General features: G+C 47.5%; 10 non-coding genes across 10 annotated transcripts; all 10 read left to right on the top strand.

Annotated features, from left to right (window-relative positions):
• The first annotated feature begins 606 nt into the window (after positions 1–606).
• Positions 607–797, top strand: LOC142266663 (U2 spliceosomal RNA). Its single transcript, XR_012732706.1, has one exon. It is a non-coding gene; the product is annotated as a U2 spliceosomal RNA (small nuclear RNA).
• A 1,117-nt stretch (positions 798–1,914) lies between these two features.
• On the top strand, positions 1,915–2,105 carry LOC142266597 (U2 spliceosomal RNA). Its single transcript, XR_012732657.1, has one exon. It is a non-coding gene; the product is annotated as a U2 spliceosomal RNA (small nuclear RNA).
• Positions 2,106–3,222: 1,117 nt separating this feature from the next.
• LOC142266662 (U2 spliceosomal RNA) lies at positions 3,223–3,413 on the top strand. Its single transcript, XR_012732705.1, has one exon. It is a non-coding gene; the product is annotated as a U2 spliceosomal RNA (small nuclear RNA).
• Positions 3,414–4,530: 1,117 nt separating this feature from the next.
• On the top strand, positions 4,531–4,721 carry LOC142266661 (U2 spliceosomal RNA). Its single transcript, XR_012732704.1, has one exon. It is a non-coding gene; the product is annotated as a U2 spliceosomal RNA (small nuclear RNA).
• Positions 4,722–6,640: 1,919 nt separating this feature from the next.
• Positions 6,641–6,833, top strand: LOC142266603 (U2 spliceosomal RNA). Its single transcript, XR_012732662.1, has one exon. It is a non-coding gene; the product is annotated as a U2 spliceosomal RNA (small nuclear RNA).
• Positions 6,834–7,950: 1,117 nt separating this feature from the next.
• Positions 7,951–8,141, top strand: LOC142266660 (U2 spliceosomal RNA). The gene has a single exon (XR_012732703.1). It is a non-coding gene; the product is annotated as a U2 spliceosomal RNA (small nuclear RNA).
• A 1,117-nt stretch (positions 8,142–9,258) lies between these two features.
• LOC142266659 (U2 spliceosomal RNA) lies at positions 9,259–9,449 on the top strand. The gene has a single exon (XR_012732702.1). It is a non-coding gene; the product is annotated as a U2 spliceosomal RNA (small nuclear RNA).
• Positions 9,450–10,566: 1,117 nt separating this feature from the next.
• On the top strand, positions 10,567–10,757 carry LOC142266657 (U2 spliceosomal RNA). Its single transcript, XR_012732700.1, has one exon. It is a non-coding gene; the product is annotated as a U2 spliceosomal RNA (small nuclear RNA).
• A 1,823-nt stretch (positions 10,758–12,580) lies between these two features.
• On the top strand, positions 12,581–12,773 carry LOC142266601 (U2 spliceosomal RNA). The gene has a single exon (XR_012732660.1). It is a non-coding gene; the product is annotated as a U2 spliceosomal RNA (small nuclear RNA).
• Positions 12,774–14,161: 1,388 nt separating this feature from the next.
• LOC142266656 (U2 spliceosomal RNA) lies at positions 14,162–14,352 on the top strand. Its single transcript, XR_012732699.1, has one exon. It is a non-coding gene; the product is annotated as a U2 spliceosomal RNA (small nuclear RNA).
• Positions 14,353–14,420: the final 68 nt, after the last annotated feature.

Below are 14,420 nucleotides of genomic sequence, written 5' to 3'. Positions count from 1 at the left end.
GCACAACATGAAGAGACGGAACACTGGCGGCTTGTCACAATGCCCCCCGATGACATCACAATAGCGCTGCTGCCTAGAAAACAAGCTGCGCAGAAGAAGTTGTTCTTTGGGTGGGAGGGTGGGCTAGTGGAAGGAGGGGGCAATCTCTTTTTTTCCCGGGTGGTAGGGGGATGACAGGAGAAGGGAAGCGGGTGGTGAGAAAGGTACAGAGGGCAGGGTTTGGGGGCTGGGAAGGAAAGGGAAAAGATTAGGGTTTGGGGATGATGAAAGGGCTTTCTACGGGTAAGGATGGCAAAGGGTGGCAGTGACGGAAAGTCAGGCAACCTGTCCTGTCCGTCTTTTTGTATCGTGAATTGGAAAGACTGCAAGGGGGAGGGGAGTTGCTTGCGCCCTAAAGGAGGAGTTATTCAGATTCATTGCAGTTTGCGGCGGCTGCAAAACGCACCATTCTTCTTGTTTTTGCTCTGCAAAGCAGCCTTTTCAAGGGTTGGCTTGGGTGACAAAATGTCTTGTGTAGGCGTGGGTTTGTCTCCCTCTCGCTCTCTCTCCCTAAGATGTGTCCGGCATAGGCCAGGGTGCCACTCGAGGCCCAAACCAATTCTGGTTATCGCTTCTCGGCCTTTTGGCTAAGATCAAGTGTAGTATCTGTTCTTATCAGTTTAATATCTGATACGTCCCCTATCTGGGGACCATATATTAAATGGATTTTTAGAACAGGGAGATGGAAAAAGAGCTTGCTCTGTCCACTCCACGCATTGACCTGGTATTGCAGTACCTCCAGGAACGGTGCACCCCTTCTTAACCCAGTTTCCAAAAGCAGAACTCGATTCACCTGATTCATATTAGCCCGATTAGCGAATTGAAATGAATTTTTATCTAACACACTTTTTACTTGCTTTATTCATCCAAATAGCAAACTCATCACCACTCAACTTCACCAACTCTGCTATGTCCCGTGCAGTATCTTGTTGTCAGTCTAATCTAGATCATGTGTAATTGAATGGAATAGATCCCTTTTGGACAAAGTGGAGTCAGATGCTGCAGTGACCACAGGTGTGAGAGGATCTACAATTGGCATCTGGTGTTATCTCTCTGCTTCCACTCCAAATAAAGTTACCTGTTGTTACCTGAACGTCAAATACTAAGAATGGGCGGCCTATGAAAGAATTAGTACTTTCATTAAGTATACTAAACCGGCTAATTGGGAATAGACAAACTGTAAAAAGCCCTCTGAGAAAGCCCCTCTCTAACCTTTGTTAGTAAGCTTTTCTGTAGCCTGCCTGTTGATGTATTTTCGGTTTGAACAGTGCACAACATGAAGAGACGGAACACTGGCGGCTTGTCACAATGCCCCCCGATGACATCACAATAGCGCTGCTGCCTAGAAAACAAGCTGCGCAGAAGAAGTTGTTCTTTGGGTGGGAGGGTGGGCTAGTGGAAGGAGGGGGCAATCTCTTTTTTTCCCGGGTGGTAGGGGGATGACAGGAGAAGGGAAGCGGGTGGTGAGAAAGGTACAGAGGGCAGGGTTTGGGGGCTGGGAAGGAAAGGGAAAAGATTAGGGTTTGGGGATGATGAAAGGGCTTTCTACGGGTAAGGATGGCAAAGGGTGGCAGTGACGGAAAGTCAGGCAACCTGTCCTGTCCGTCTTTTTGTATCGTGAATTGTAAAGACTGCAAGGGGGAGGGGAGTTGCTTGCGCCCTAAAGGAGGAGTTATTCAGATTCATTGCAGTGGGCGGCGGCTGCAAAACGCACCATTCTTCTTGTTTTTGCTCTGCAAAGCAGCCTTTTCAAGGGTTGGCTTGGGTGACAAAATGTCTTGTGTAGGCGTGGGTTTGTCTCCCTCTCGCTCTCTCTCCCTAAGATGTGTCCGGCATAGGCCAGGGTGCCACTCGAGGCCCAAACCAATTCTGGTTATCGCTTCTCGGCCTTTTGGCTAAGATCAAGTGTAGTATCTGTTCTTATCAGTTTAATATCTGATACGTCCCCTATCTGGGGACCATATATTAAATGGATTTTTAGAACAGGGAGATGGAAAAAGAGCTTGCTCTGTGCACTCCACGCATTGACCTGGTATTGCAGTACCTCCAGGAACGGTGCACCCCTTCTTAACCCAGTTTCCAAAAGCAGAACTCGATTCACCTGATTCATATTAGCCCGATTAGCGAATTGAAATGAATTTTTATCTAACACACTTTTTACTTGCTTTATTCATCCAAATAGCAAACTCATCACCACTCAACTTCACCAACTCTGCTATGTCCCGTGCAGTATCTTGTTGTCAGTCTAATCTAGATCATGTGTAATTGAATGGAATAGATCCCTTTTGGACAAAGTGGAGTCAGATGCTGCAGTGACCACAGGTGTGAGAGGATCTACAATTGGCATCTGGTGTTATCTCTCTGCTTCCACTCCAAATAAAGTTACCTGTTGTTACCTGAACGTCAAATACTAAGAATGGGCGGCCTATGAAAGAATTAGTACTTTCATTAAGTATACTAAACCGGCTAATTGGGAATAGACAAACTGTAAAAAGCCCTCTGAGAAAGCCCCTCTCTAACCTTTGTTAGTAAGCTTTTCTGTAGCCTGCCTGTTGATGTATTTTCGGTTTGAACAGTGCACAACATGAAGAGACGGAACACTGGCGGCTTGTCACAATGCCCCCCGATGACATCACAATAGCGCTGCTGCCTAGAAAACAAGCTGCGCAGAAGAAGTTGTTCTTTGGGTGGGAGGGTGGGCTAGTGGAAGGAGGGGGCAATCTCTTTTTTTCCCGGGTGGTAGGGGGATGACAGGAGAAGGGAAGCGGGTGGTGAGAAAGGTACAGAGGGCAGGGTTTGGGGGCTGGGAAGGAAAGGGAAAAGATTAGGGTTTGGGGATGATGAAAGGGCTTTCTACGGGTAAGGATGGCAAAGGGTGGCAGTGACGGAAAGTCAGGCAACCTGTCCTGTCCGTCTTTTTGTATCGTGAATTGGAAAGACTGCAAGGGGGAGGGGAGTTGCTTGCGCCCTAAAGGAGGAGTTATTCAGATTCATTGCAGTGGGCGGCGGCTGCAAAACGCACCATTCTTCTTGTTTTTGCTCTGCAAAGCAGCCTTTTCAAGGGTTGGCTTGGGTGACAAAATGTCTTGTGTAGGCGTGGGTTTGTCTCCCTCTCGCTCTCTCTCCCTAAGATGTGTCCGGCATAGGCCAGGGTGCCACTCGAGGCCCAAACCAATTCTGGTTATCGCTTCTCGGCCTTTTGGCTAAGATCAAGTGTAGTATCTGTTCTTATCAGTTTAATATCTGATACGTCCCCTATCTGGGGACCATATATTAAATGGATTTTTAGAACAGGGAGATGGAAAAAGAGCTTGCTCTGTCCACTCCACGCATTGACCTGGTATTGCAGTACCTCCAGGAACGGTGCACCCCTTCTTAACCCAGTTTCCAAAAGCAGAACTCGATTCACCTGATTCATATTAGCCCGATTAGCGAATTGAAATGAATTTTTATCTAACACACTTTTTACTTGCTTTATTCATCCAAATAGAAAACTCATCACCACTCAACTTCACCAACTCTGCTATGTCCCGTGCAGTATCTTGTTGTCAGTCTAATCTAGATCATGTGTAATTGAATGGAATAGATCCCTTTTGGACAAAGTGGAGTCAGATGCTGCAGTGACCACAGGTGTGAGAGGATCTACAATTGGCATCTGGTGTTATCTCTCTGCTTCCACTCCAAATAAAGTTACCTGTTGTTACCTGAACGTCAAATACTAAGAATGGGCGGCCTATGAAAGAATTAGTACTTTCATTAAGTATACTAAACCGGCTAATTGGGAATAGACAAACTGTAAAAAGCCCTCTGAGAAAGCCCCTCTCTAACCTTTGTTAGTAAGCTTTTCTGTAGCCTGCCTGTTGATGTATTTTCGGTTTGAACAGTGCACAACATGAAGAGACGGAACACTGGCGGCTTGTCACAATGCCCCCCGATGACATCACAATAGCGCTGCTGCCTAGAAAACAAGCTGCGCAGAAGAAGTTGTTCTTTGGGTGGGAGGGTGGGCTAGTGGAAGGAGGGGGCAATCTCTTTTTTTCCCGGGTGGTAGGGGGATGACAGGAGAAGGGAAGCGGGTGGTGAGAAAGGTACAGAGGGCAGGGTTTGGGGGCTGGGAAGGAAAGGGAAAAGATTAGGGTTTGGGGATGATGAAAGGGCTTTCTACGGGTAAGGATGGCAAAGGGTGGCAGTGACGGAAAGTCAGGCAACCTGTCCTGTCCGTCTTTTTGTATCGTGAATTGGAAAGACTGCAAGGGGGAGGGGAGTTGCTTGCGCCCTAAAGGAGGAGTTATTCAGATTCATTGCAGTGGGCGGCGGCTGCAAAACGCACCATTCTTCTTGTTTTTGCTCTGCAAAGCAGCCTTTTCAAGGGTTGGCTTGGGTGACAAAATGTCTTGTGTAGGCGTGGGTTTGTCTCCCTCTCGCTCTCTCTCCCTAAGATGTGTCCGGCATAGGCCAGGGTGCCACTCGAGGCCCAAACCAATTCTGGTTATCGCTTCTCGGCCTTTTGGCTAAGATCAAGTGTAGTATCTGTTCTTATCAGTTTAATATCTGATACGTCCCCTATCTGGGGACCATATATTAAATGGATTTTTAGAACAGGGAGATGGAAAAAGAGCTTGCTCTGTCCACTCCACGCATTGACCTGGTATTGCAGTACCTCCAGGAACGGTGCACCCCTTCTTAACCCAGTTTCCAAAAGCAGAACTCGATTCACCTGATTCATATTAGCCCGATTAGCGAATTGAAATGAATTTTTATCTAACACACTTTTTACTTGCTTTATTCATCCAAATAGCAAACTCATCACCACTCAACTTCACCAACTCTGCTATGTCCCGTGCAGTATCTTGTTGTCAGTCTAATCTAGATCATGTGTAATTGAATGGAATAGATCCCTTTTGGACAAAGTGGAGTCAGATGCTGCAGTGACCACAGGTGTGAGAGGATCTACAATTGGCATCTGGTGTTATCTCTCTGCTTCCACTCCAAATAAAGTTACCTGTTGTTACCTGAACGTCAAATACTAAGAATGGGCGGCCTATGAAAGAATTAGTACTTTCATTAAGTATACTAAACCGGCTAATTGGGAATAGACAAACTGTAAAAAGCCCTCTGAGAAAGCCCCTCTCTAACCTTTGTTAGTAAGCTTTTCTGTAGCCTGCCTGTTGATGTATTTTCGGTTTGAACAGTGCACAACATGAAGAGACGGAACACTGGCGGCTTGTCACAATGCCCCCCGATGACATCACAATAGCGCTGCTGCCTAGAAAACAAGCTGCGCAGAAGAAGTTGTTCTTTGGGTGGGAGGGTGGGCTAGTGGAAGGAGGGGGCAATCTCTTTTTTTCCCGGGTGGTAGGGGGATGACAGGAGAAGGGAAGCGGGTGGTGAGAAAGGTACAGAGGGCAGGGTTTGGGGGCTGGGAAGGAAAGGGAAAAGATTAGGGTTTGGGGATGATGAAAGGGCTTTCTACGGGTAAGGATGGCAAAGGGTGGCAGTGACGGAAAGTCAGGCAACCTGTCCTGTCCGTCTTTTTGTATCGTGAATTGGAAAGACTGCAAGGGGGAGGGGAGTTGCTTGCGCCCTAAAGGAGGAGTTATTCAGATTCATTGCAGTGGGCGGCGGCTGCAAAACGCACCATTCTTCTTGTTTTTGCTCTGCAAAGCAGCCTTTTCAAGGGTTGGCTTGGGTGACAAAATGTCTTGTGTAGGCGTGGGTTTGTCTCCCTCTCGCTCTCTCTCCCTAAGATGTGTCCGGCATAGGCCAGGGTGCCACTCGAGGCCCAAACCAATTCTGGTTATCGCTTCTCGGCCTTTTGGCTAAGATCAAGTGTAGTGTTGTTCGAAGAGGTGGTTTAAGCTCCAGGCCACCTTAGTACAATGATACAATGCACACTGGAAGGTTGCGCTTGCTAGTACTCTGGGTGGATAGTATATTCATCTAGTGGAAAACATGGCCCTACCAGGATCGAGGCTATTAGACTGAGTAAGGGTGGGGGGCTATGGTACAACGTGCCCCAGGACTGACGACCCTGGAGTGAGTCTGAGCTTGCTGGCATGGGACCCCGGCAAGCCTTGGGCTCTGTAGCACACCGTACCTTGCCTTTTCATACTTTTTGAGCATATTACCCTATCCCGGCCTTCTGGCTAGGAAGGGAAATTTTTATAATCCCGGTCGGAGGTCTGGTCAGCTTTGGGCTGAGAAACTAACACCCGGTTGGAGGTCCGGGTCAGCTTCGGCTGAGAAACCAACACCCGGTTGGAGATCTGGGTCAGCTTCGGCTGAGAAACCAACACCTGGTTGGAGGTCCGGTTAGCCTTGGGCTGAGAAACCAACACCGGTTGACGGTCCGGGCAGTTTCGGCTGCGAAACCAACAACTAGTAGCTCTCTACTCCACTTGGGTAAGATGCCTGGGTGGACGCTGGGAGCAACGACAAGGCTCAACCAGGCTTCGGCTTGGGGGAGCACCGAAGATCCCTGACCCTTGCTGTGGCCTTCTGGCTCGGAGGGACGGGGTTGATTTTTGGGGACCCTCTCCTCACGGTGGGGTCCACACGAATCCTAGCCTTTGCACTGTTTTTGGTGTGACTTCGGTCATGCATTTTTTGTGGTGCTTTGGAAAGCTTCATTAAATCAAAAATCTGTTCTTATCAGTTTAATATCTGATACGTCCCCTATCTGGGGACCATATATTAAATGGATTTTTAGAACAGGGAGATGGAAAAAGAGCTTGCTCTGTCCACTCCACGCATTGACCTGGTATTGCAGTACCTCCAGGAACGGTGCACCCCTTCTTAACCCAGTTTCCAAAAGCAGAACTCGATTCACCTGATTCATATTAGCCCGATTAGCGAATTGAAATGAATTTTTATCTAACACACTTTTTACTTGCTTTATTCATCCAAATAGCAAACTCATCACCACTCAACTTCACCAACTCTGCTATGTCCCGTGCAGTATCTTGTTGTCAGTCTAATCTAGATCATGTGTAATTGAATGGAATAGATCCCTTTTGGACAAAGTGGAGTCAGATGCTGCAGTGACCACAGGTGTGAGAGGATCTACAATTGGCATCTGGTGTTATCTCTCTGCTTCCACTCCAAATAAAGTTACCTGTTGTTACCTGAACGTCAAATACTAAGAATGGGCGGCCTATGAAAGAATTAGTACTTTCATTAAGTATACTAAACCGGCTAATTGGGAATAGACAAACTGTAAAAAGCCCTCTGAGAAAGCCCCTCTCTAACCTTTGTTAGTAAGCTTTTCTGTAGCCTGCCTGTTGATGTATTTTCGGTTTGAACAGTGCACAACATGAAGAGACGGAACACTGGCGGCTTGTCACAATGCCCCCCGATGACATCACAATAGCGCTGCTGCCTAGAAAACAAGCTGCGCAGAAGAAGTTGTTCTTTGGGTGGGAGGGTGGGCTAGTGGAAGGAGGGGGCAATCTCTTTTTTTCCCGGGTGGTAGGGGGATGACAGGAGAAGGGAAGCGGGTGGTGAGAAAGGTACAGAGGGCAGGGTTTGGGGGCTGGGAAGGAAAGGGAAAAGATTAGGGTTTGGGGATGATGAAAGGGCTTTCTACGGGTAAGGATGGCAAAGGGTGGCAGTGACGGAAAGTCAGGCAACCTGTCCTGTCCGTCTTTTTGTATCGTGAATTGGAAAGACTGCAAGGGGGAGGGGAGTTGCTTGCGCCCTAAAGGAGGAGTTATTCAGATTCATTGCAGTGGGCGGCGGCTGCAAAACGCACCATTCTTCTTGTTTTTGCTCTGCAAAGCAGCCTTTTCAAGGGTTGGCTTGGGTGACAAAATGTCTTGTGTAGGCGTGGGTTTGTCTCCCTCTCGCTCTCTCTCCCTAAGATGTGTCCGGCATAGGCCAGGGTGCCACTCGAGGCCCAAACCAATTCTGGTTATCGCTTCTCGGCCTTTTGGCTAAGATCAAGTGTAGTATCTGTTCTTATCAGTTTAATATCTGATACGTCCCCTATCTGGGGACCATATATTAAATGGATTTTTAGAACAGGGAGATGGAAAAAGAGCTTGCTCTGTCCACTCCACGCATTGACCTGGTATTGCAGTACCTCCAGGAACGGTGCACCCCTTCTTAACCCAGTTTCCAAAAGCAGAACTCGATTCACCTGATTCATATTAGCCCGATTAGCGAATTGAAATGAATTTTTATCTAACACACTTTTTACTTGCTTTATTCATCCAAATAGCAAACTCATCACCACTCAACTTCACCAACTCTGCTATGTCCCGTGCAGTATCTTGTTGTCAGTCTAATCTAGATCATGTGTAATTGAATGGAATAGATCCCTTTTGGACAAAGTGGAGTCAGATGCTGCAGTGACCACAGGTGTGAGAGGATCTACAATTGGCATCTGGTGTTATCTCTCTGCTTCCACTCCAAATAAAGTTACCTGTTGTTACCTGAACGTCAAATACTAAGAATGGGCGGCCTATGAAAGAATTAGTACTTTCATTAAGTATACTAAACCGGCTAATTGGGAATAGACAAACTGTAAAAAGCCCTCTGAGAAAGCCCCTCTCTAACCTTTGTTAGTAAGCTTTTCTGTAGCCTGCCTGTTGATGTATTTTCGGTTTGAACAGTGCACAACATGAAGAGACGGAACACTGGCGGCTTGTCACAATGCCCCCCGATGACATCACAATAGCGCTGCTGCCTAGAAAACAAGCTGCGCAGAAGAAGTTGTTCTTTGGGTGGGAGGGTGGGCTAGTGGAAGGAGGGGGCAATCTCTTTTTTTCCCGGGTGGTAGGGGGATGACAGGAGAAGGGAAGCGGGTGGTGAGAAAGGTACAGAGGGCAGGGTTTGGGGGCTGGGAAGGAAAGGGAAAAGATTAGGGTTTGGGGATGATGAAAGGGCTTTCTACGGGTAAGGATGGCAAAGGGTGGCAGTGACGGAAAGTCAGGCAACCTGTCCTGTCCGTCTTTTTGTATCGTGAATTGGAAAGACTGCAAGGGGGAGGGGAGTTGCTTGCGCCCTAAAGGAGGAGTTATTCAGATTCATTGCAGTGGGCGGCGGCTGCAAAACGCACCATTCTTCTTGTTTTTGCTCTGCAAAGCAGCCTTTTCAAGGGTTGGCTTGGGTGACAAAATGTCTTGTGTAGGCGTGGGTTTGTCTCCCTCTCGCTCTCTCTCCCTAAGATGTGTCCGGCATAGGCCAGGGTGCCACTCGAGGCCCAAACCAATTCTGGTTATCGCTTCTCGGCCTTTTGGCTAAGATCAAGTGTAGTATCTGTTCTTATCAGTTTAATATCTGATACGTCCCCTATCTGGGGACCATATATTAAATGGATTTTTAGAACAGGGAGATGGAAAAAGAGCTTGCTCTGTCCACTCCACGCATTGACCTGGTATTGCAGTACCTCCAGGAACGGTGCACCCCTTCTTAACCCAGTTTCTAAAAGCAGAACTCGATTCACCTGATTCATATTAGCCCGATTAGCGAATTGAAATGAATTTTTATCTAACACACTTTTTACTTGCTTTATTCATCCAAATAGCAAACTCATCACCACTCAACTTCACCAACTCTGCTATGTCCCGTGCAGTATCTTGTTGTCAGTCTAATCTAGATCATGTGTAATTGAATGGAATAGATCCCTTTTGGACAAAGTGGAGTCAGATGCTGCAGTGACCACAGGTGTGAGAGGATCTACAATTGGCATCTGGTGTTATCTCTCTGCTTCCACTCCAAATAAAGTTACCTGTTGTTACCTGAACGTCAAATACTAAGAATGGGCGGCCTATGAAAGAATTAGTACTTTCATTAAGTATACTAAACCGGCTAATTGGGAATAGACAAACTGTAAAAAGCCCTCTGAGAAAGCCCCTCTCTAACCTTTGTTAGTAAGCTTTTCTGTAGCCTGCCTGTTGATGTATTTTCGGTTTGAACAGTGCACAACATGAAGAGACGGAACACTGGCGGCTTGTCACAATGCCCCCCGATGACATCACAATAGCGCTGCTGCCTAGAAAACAAGCTGCGCAGAAGAAGTTGTTCTTTGGGTGGGAGGGTGGGCTAGTGGAAGGAGGGGGCAATCTCTTTTTTTCCCGGGTGGTAGGGGGATGACAGGAGAAGGGAAGCGGGTGGTGAGAAAGGTACAGAGGGCAGGGTTTGGGGGCTGGGAAGGAAAGGGAAAAGATTAGGGTTTGGGGATGATGAAAGGGCTTTCTACGGGTAAGGATGGCAAAGGGTGGCAGTGACGGAAAGTCAGGCAACCTGTCCTGTCCGTCTTTTTGTATCGTGAATTGGAAAGACTGCAAGGGGGAGGGGAGTTGCTTGCGCCCTAAAGGAGGAGTTATTCAGATTCATTGCAGTGGGCGGCGGCTGCAAAACGCACCATTCTTCTTGTTTTTGCTCTGCAAAGCAGCCTTTTCAAGGGTTGGCTTGGGTGACAAAATGTCTTGTGTAGGCGTGGGTTTGTCTCCCTCTCGCTCTCTCTCCCTAAGATGTGTCCGGCATAGGCCAGGGTGCCACTCGAGGCCCAAACCAATTCTGGTTATCGCTTCTCGGCCTTTTGGCTAAGATCAAGTGTAGTATCTGTTCTTATCAGTTTAATATCTGATACGTCCCCTATCTGGGGACCATATATTAAATGGATTTTTAGAACAGGGAGATGGAAAAAGAGCTTGCTCTGTCCACTCCACGCATTGACCTGGTATTGCAGTACCTCCAGGAACGGTGCACCCCTTCTTAACCCAGTTTCCAAAAGCAGAACTCAATTCACCTGATTCATATTAGCCCGATTTAATGAATTGGAAGAAAGCATACGTCTTCATATGCACCTCAATTTGGCCCATTCACTTTTCACACTTCCTCCTTTTGTTTTTTATCTTTCACACTTTTGACTTTCTTTATTCATCCAAATAGCAAACTCATGACCACTCAACCTGACCAACTCGGCTATGTCCCGTGCTGCAGTTCTCTGTCTTATCTAGATCATTTGCAATTGAATGGAATAGATCCCTTTTGGACAAAGTGGATTCACCTGCTGCTGCAGTGACCACAGGTGTGATAAGATCTAGAATTGGCATCTGGTGCGATCTCTCCGCTTCCACTCCAAAGAAAGTTACCTGTTTATTCCTATCATGCATTGGTTTTTGGGGTTTTCTTTGAGTAATGATGATCTCTTTAGTAGTCTGTTGGCGCCCTCTCCTGGAGGAATAGTTTGCTTGCTCTTGGACATTCTAAAAGAGAGGTCATGATAGACATTGAGCTTCTGAGCTCAATTGGGGACAGTCATGGGTGATGAATGTTTGCAACCTGCTGCAAAGCCTCATACCGCAATATAAGGAACGTCAAATACTAAGAAAGGGCGGCCTATGAAAGAATTACTACTTTCAATAAGTACACTTAAACAGCTAATTGGGAATAGAAAAACTGTAAAAAGCCCTCTGAGAAAGCCCCCCTCTAACCTTTGATAGTAAGCTTTTCTGTAGTCTGCCTGTTGATGTATTTTCGGTTTGAACTGTGCACAACATGAAGAGACGGAACACTGGCGGCTTGTCACAATGCCCCCGCTGACATCACAATAGCGCTGCTGCCTAGAAAACAAGCTGCGCAGCAGAAGTTGTTCTTTGGGTGGGAGGGTGGGCTAGTGTAAGGAGGGGGCAAGCTCTTTTTTTCCCGGGTGGTAGGGGGATGACAGGAGAAGGGATGCGGGTGGTGAGAAGGGTACAGAGGGCAGGGTTTGGGGGCTGGGAAGGAAAGGGAAAAGATTAGGGTTTGGGGATGATGAAAGGGCTTTCTACGGGTAAGGATGGCAAAGGGTGGCAGTGACGGAAAGTCAGGCAACCTGTCCTGTCCGTCTTTTTGTATCGTGAATTGGAAAGACTGCAAGGGGGAGGGGAGTTGCTTGCGCCCTAAAGGAGGAGTTATTCAGATTCATTGCAGTGGGGGGCGGCGGCTGCAAAACGCACCATTCTTCTTGTTTTTGCTCTGCAAAGCAGCCTTTTCAAGGGTTGGCTTGGGTGACAAAATGTCTTCTGTAGGCGTGGGTTTGTCTCCCTCTCGCTCTCTCTCCCTAAGATGTGTCCGGCATAGGCCAGGGTGCCACTCGAGGCCCAAACCAATTCTGGTTATCGCTTCTCGGCCTTTTGGCTAAGATCAAGTGTAGTAACTAACACCCGGTTGGAGGTCCGGGTCAGCTTCGGCTGAGAAACCAACACCCGGTTGGAGGTCTGGGTCAGCTTCGGCTGAGAAACCAACACCCGGTTGGAGGTCCGGTTAGCCTTGGGCTGAGAAACCAACACCGGTTGACGGTCCGGGCAGTTTCGGCTGCGAAACCAATAACTAGTAGCTCTCTACTCCACTTGGGTAAGATGCCTGGGTGGACGCTGGGAGCAACGACAAGGCTCAACCAGGCTTCGGCTTGGGGGAGCACCGAAGATCCCTGACCCTTGCTGTGGCCTTCTGGCTCGGAGGGACGGGGTTGATTTTTGGGGACCCTCTCCTCACGGTGGGGTCCACACGAATCCTAGCCTTTGCACTGTTTTTGGTGTGACTTCGGTCATGCATTTTTTGTGGTGCTTTGGAAAGCTTCATTAAATCAAAAATCTGTTCTTATCAGTTTAATATCTGATACGTCCCCTATCTGGGGACCATATATTAAATGGATTTTTAGAACAGGGAGATGGAAAAAGAGCTTGCTCTGTCCACTCCACGCATTGACCTGGTATTGCAGTACCTCCAGGAACGGTGCACCCCTTCTTAACCCAGTTTCCAAAAGCAGAACTCAATTCACCTGATTCATATTAGCCCGATTTAATGAATTGGAAGAAAGCATACGTCTTCATATGCACCTCAATTTGGCCCATTCACTTTTCACACTTCCTCCTTTTGTTTTTTATCTTTCACACTTTTGACTTTCTTTATTCATCCAAATAGCAAACTCATCACCACTCAACCTGACCAACTCGGCTATGTCCCGTGCTGCAGTTCTCTGTCTTATCTAGATCATTTGCAATTGAATGGAATAGATCCCTTTTGGACAAAGTGGATTCACCTGCTGCTGCAGTGACCACAGGTGTGATAAGATCTAGAATTGGCATCTGGTGCGATCTCTCCGCTTCCACTCCAAAGAAAGTTACCTGTTTATTCCTATCATGCATTGGTTTTTGGGGTTTTCTTTGAGTAATGATGATCTCTTTAGTAGTCTGTTGGCGCCCTCTCCTGGAGGAATAGTTTGCTTGCTCTTGGACATTCTAAAAGAGAGGTCATGATAGACATTGAGCTTCTGAGCTCAATTGGGGACAGTCATGGGTGATGAATGTTTGCAACCTACTGCGAAGCCTCATACCGCAATATAAGGAACGTCAAATACTAAGAAAGGGCGGCCTATGAAAGAATTACTACTTTCAATAAGTACACTTAAACGGCTAATTGGGAATAGAAAAACTGTAAAAAGCCCTCTGAGAAAGCCCCCCTCTAACCTTTGATAGTAAGCTTTTCTGTAGTCTGCCTGTTGATGTATTTTCCGTTTGAACTGTGCACAACATGAAGAGACGGAACACTGGCGGCTTGTCACAATGCCCCCGCTGACATCACAATAGCGCTGCTGCCTAGAAAACAAGCTGCGCAGCAGAAGTTGTTCTTTGGGTGGGAGGGTGGGCTAGTGTAAGGAGGGGGCAAGCTCTTTTTTTCCCGGGTGGTAGGGGGATGACAGGAGAAGGGATGCGGGTGGTGAGAAGGGTACAGAGGGCAGGGTTTGGGGGCTGGGAAGGAAAGGGAAAAGATTAGGGTTTGGGGATGATGAAAGGGCTTTCTACGGGTAAGGATGGCAAAGGGTGGCAGTGACGGAAAGTCAGGCAACCTGTCCTGTCCGTCTTTTTGTATCGTGAATTGGAAAGACTGCAAGGGGGAGGGGAGTTGCTTGCGCCCTAAAGGAGGAGTTATTCAGATTCATTGCAGTGGGGGGCGGCGGCTGCAAAACGCACCATTCTTCTTGTTTTTGCTCTGCAAAGCAGCCTTTTCAAGGGTTGGCTTGGGTGACAAAATGTCTTCTGTAGGCGTGGGTTTGTCTCCCTCTCGCTCTCTCTCCCTAAGATGTGTCCGGCATAGGCCAGGGTGCCACTCGAGGCCCAAACCAATTCTGGTTATCGCTTCTCGGCCTTTTGGCTAAGATCAAGTGTAGTATCTGTTCTTATCAGTTTAATATCTGATACGTCCCCTATCTGGGGACCATATATTAAATGGATTTTTAGAACAGGGAGATGGAAAAAGAGCTTGCTCTGTCCACTCCACGCATTGACCTGGTATTGCAGTACCTCCAGGAACGGTGCACCCCTTCTTAACCCAGTTTCCAAAAGCAGAACTCAATTCACCTGATTCATATTAGCCCGATTTAATGAATTGGA

Source organism: Anomaloglossus baeobatrachus, unplaced genomic scaffold, assembly GCF_048569485.1.
Source record: "Anomaloglossus baeobatrachus isolate aAnoBae1 unplaced genomic scaffold, aAnoBae1.hap1 Scaffold_2884, whole genome shotgun sequence".
Lineage (NCBI taxonomy): Eukaryota > Metazoa > Chordata > Amphibia > Anura > Aromobatidae > Anomaloglossus > Anomaloglossus baeobatrachus.
Note: the sequence above shows the minus strand (reverse complement) of the source record. Positions and strands in the feature narration are given on the sequence as shown.